Source organism: Rhagoletis pomonella, unplaced genomic scaffold, assembly GCF_013731165.1.
Source record: "Rhagoletis pomonella isolate Grant_MI unplaced genomic scaffold, Rhpom_1.0 Rhpom_scaffold_00004, whole genome shotgun sequence".
In the NCBI taxonomy this organism is placed as follows: Eukaryota; Metazoa; Arthropoda; class Insecta; order Diptera; family Tephritidae; genus Rhagoletis; species Rhagoletis pomonella.
Window position 1 is genome coordinate 773,437 of NW_023458558.1, and position 4,461 is coordinate 777,897.

A 4,461-nucleotide genomic window follows, 5' to 3' on the forward strand; every position below is an offset into this window, starting at 1 on the left:
TAAATGTTTTTCTACAAAAAAGTTGCACGTCAAGAGAAAAATCCTAATAGCTTTCGTCTCATTGCGAGTCTTACCAATCGCGAAAAAAATAAACATAAAAAGAACGCCCAAAATATTTCAAAAAAAGAAAAAGTTAATTACTATGTATAACTTCGAAAATATTTCAAAAAGTGGTCAAATTCATTTCGTATTTACGAAAAAATTAGTGCCCCTAATATTCTCACATAGTGTACATAGATATGTATGTATATGTACATATCGTCGATGTTTTTGCAAAACCGCCCATCGACCAATTGCAAAACCGCCTATCTTGCGGCTCTCAAATTTTACAGGAGAGCGATTCGTTTGCGAGAGTCTTGTCGAACTAAATCTCGAATTTTATTTGCTTGCGATCAGTGTTGCCAAACATCGGCTTTTCCTACCAAAACTGGTAGGTTTTTTTCCATTTGGTAGGTTGGTAGGCTTGATTGGATTTTGGTAGGTTTCGGGACTACGAGTAATAGTTATTTGAGAAAAATAGAAAATATGTATCTCTAAAATATTTCAGCGGTGCGTTCGTATAACGGCGGCCGCAAACATGATTCCTCAGTACAAACGTATACCCTTATTATTGACAATATACAATATGAACATCCATATATACTTTATGGCGTACTTGGACCAAGATTCCAGGAAAGTCTGCCAATGGGCTTGTACCCAACCATATTCTGGGCGGAGGTCTTCGCAATAGAATTATGTGTTCGCGAATTTTATCGTAGAAGGCAAATGAGGCCAGAATAAATATTATGTCAGATATTCAGGCAGCGTTAGAAGCCTTAGAGTCTTAAAACGGCATCAAGGCTTGTGAACTCTTGAGCCACCTGGTAGCCCACAATAGCGTACCGCTGTGGAGGGTTCAGGGACATGAAGGGTTTGAAGGCAACGAAAGGGCTGACTGTCTTGCAAAGAGTGGAGCCCAAATGCGTTTGCATAGTTCCGAACCTTTGTGCGATACACTGCAGACCTACTTAGGAGCTAGCTGGGAATTTCTGCACACTGGCGGAAGTCGAAGCGAATAAGACAATCAAAGAGATTCATAACTTTTCAGGAGGAACTCCGAAAGATACCTTGAACTTAAAACTTTTACTGGCTACCTGACAGCACACTGCAAGTTAACGTACCGATTGAATTAAAGGGTCTTTCTCTAGAGACTGGCTGTAGGTTTTGTGGGCCGGTGAAGGAAATCCCAGAGTATATTCAATGTGCCTGCCCACGAAGCAAGAATAGTAGATTGATGCACCTTGGGGAAGGATTGTCTTCTCCATCTAAAATTTGGAACATGGCATCATCCAAAGTGCTGAACATTTTAAGTAGCCTAATATTGGAGCGATTACAATTAGGATTTAGCACAATATATCTTCTTAAGTCGCAACGCGGGTATCTCCGACGTAATAATAATAACATAGTTACTTGACACGAATAAAGACGCTAGGGTCTTTTGACGGCGAAAAAGGATGCGTGAAAAAAAATTTGCGAAAAAAGACGCGTAAACATGGATTCAACATCATTCCGGAAAAACTCTTTGGAGAATTCGTTTACTCGCAAACATAGTTGACCGCGAAAATAAGTCTTCTTCGTCTTTCTTCCCCGACAAAGGGGTTAACGCGTCTTTCTTTGCCCTCGCCTATGTTAAGAGTTCTCCTTCGCCGAAATTTTTTTTCGCTGTCAACTTTTGAGCTCGCGTGTTTATTCGTATCTAATGACGATATGTATGTATGTACAGTAAAATAAATCGTTTTTTTTTTTTTTATTGTACTAGCTGTGTTTTAGTTTTACTAAATGTTATGTTAGCTATGTTTTTAATAAATTTGACATTGAAAAAGATATTAAAACTGAAAAAAATGTTTGGTAGGTCTTGGTTGGTTATGGTAGGAAAGTTTGGTTGGAAAAAAAATGTGTATGTGGCACGCTGCTTGCGATATCAATTGCGAGCATTTATCATCACTTTTTCACTTTTTGGAAAAAAACACAGAATTACACATACATGAAGGCTTTGACCTTTTAAAAAAGTTGTATTTGCTTCGTCTGCAAAACATTAAAAATTTTAGTTGGGGCCTTTCTACAGTTCAACCATACAAGCATATGTATTTTTATGCCCGCTGAATCATCCACCGAACAGCTTGGACCCATGCCAGTGAGGATGCGAAGTTGTTTATTTTCGTTTGAAATATGTACTTTTATACAAGATCTTTTTTGTATCATACTTTTATATGTGTAGATATGTACATTAGGGTGGCCCAAAAATACATAAGATAATCAAATATCCTATCCTATCTCAAAAAGCTTTCCAAGAGCGCCCTATTCCAAGAGTTGTGTTGAAAAACACCCTATCTCAAAATTTGGTTGAAGAACAACCTATGTTACTTCAAAATGTATTAAAAATGTGCTGAAATAGGGCGTTATTGAATCGGCAGCTGAGATAGGGCGTTTTTGAAACGAATTCTGAAGTAGGACGATCTTCCATTCAGCCTGCGATATACATACATAGATGTGGACATTCAAATACGTGCGTGCTAAATTTTGGTATGAAAGTATTATTTTTAAATACCAACATTTTTAAACGAAAATCAAATAAAAAGTATTCACTTTTACTATGCATTATTTCCCTCAGTGTAGTGACGACTCTCTACCCGCTTTCATAAGATCATCTGCGCACATTATTTAAGTTCGTAAGAACTTCATGTGGCAACCCTTTTTAAAAATTTGTTAGTCCAAAGCTTATGCGTACACCTTTCGTGTGATACCCATATTGTGGTATTAAATAAACTTAAGTTTGTATTAAGCATCGCTCTATTTTTTAGAAATGTGGCAACCCAGTTCAAAAATATTTTTAAATATCTTCACTCGCTTTTAGTTTTGATGAAGAAACTTAAATATTTTATTGAGCCTTTAAATAATTTTACATTTTCAAATATCTGGCCAGCCTATTTTTCAAAAGTTTTACCACGTACCTACAGAAATAATCGAGAAGAATGCAAACAAAAAATAGACACATCCATTGAGCTGGTTGTGCGTGATGTGGTTATGAAAACATAAAATAATAAGCATCATAGTGTTATTTTATGAAGACTTCTGAAGGGAAATAGTATTATTCCAAAATACATAATCGATTTCAAAATAAAAAGAAATACGTGTACCCTTATTTTTGATATTCTTCCAATCTGTGGGGTGGCTGGACGAAAAAAAATTTGGGCCACCCTAATGTACATACACACGTTTGCTTGCACAAACATATGTACGCTACATACATTAGGATGGTCACAGTTTTCTTTCTTCCAACCACCCCCAGCATTGAAGAATATCGAAAGTAAGGAGAGCCGTTTATTTTTCATTTTGAAATTCGTTAAGTATTCAACCGTGCCGCCGCACACTGGGGCCAAGCCGGCTCAAAACTCAATTTTTAAGAACTGGGGTTTATTCCCCATTGAATTCTACATTTGGGGGTAAGTTTTCAGCTTTCTATCGTTTTTAGACTGGAAGATATGCGTGTCTAAACTTGACAAATTTGAACAATAGTTTTTTCAAAGCTTAGAAATTAAAATGTGAAATTCAAATTGTTACTGTAAGAAGGCGGTATTATATTTCGTTATTTTGTCTTTACCATTACTTTTAGTGTATTTTTTTTTTTGAATTATGTGTTTTAAAAAAATTATGTTCAAAAAAACTGAACTAACCTCTATTTTTGCAAGTGTACTTTAAAAAATTTTTTTTTTTTTAATGAGCAAAGCGCGTTTTAAATTCGGCAGCACTGCAATAAAATATGTTCCTTATTAAGAATTCGAGTTCAAAACCAAAAGCACTTCGAGCATTTTTAAATAAATTGGTTTTAAAAATTTCACTTTGATTTTAAATATACTTGTGGTTATGTTTAATTTTGTTTCGTTTCGAACTTAAACTGTTTATTATCTTAAGGCTGCTCAATGATTAAAAAGCGGATTTAGTTCGAACAAGGACTTTAGAAACTTTAGAGAGATCTATATTTAGTAGGAAAACGAGTCGCACCGAAAATTTAGAAAACGGTTTCAATAGATTGTTAGTTTCATCAGATCCTCTGATACCTGCTCGCGCTTGTTACCAGTGGTCACAAACCGGAGATCTTTCTTTGGCGAAGCAATGGAGTTAGTAGAACTTGAAGCGAATAATATTAGTTTAACGGGGCTTGGATGGGATTGCGACTGTGAGGGATAAGTGTTACAGTTTTCATTACATAATGCTTATCATAACTATAAGACACCCACATATTGACAAGTTTTTACTATCTTTTACTATTATTTAATTTTAATTATTATTTTTTTATAAAAAATATGGTTTATTCCTTATCAAAAACCGAATAAATCTAAGTTTCAAACTTCGTAAAAATATCGACGTTTTCAATTAGATATTTAGAAAAGATTTTGAGTGCGTATTTTTGTAGCCCATTCA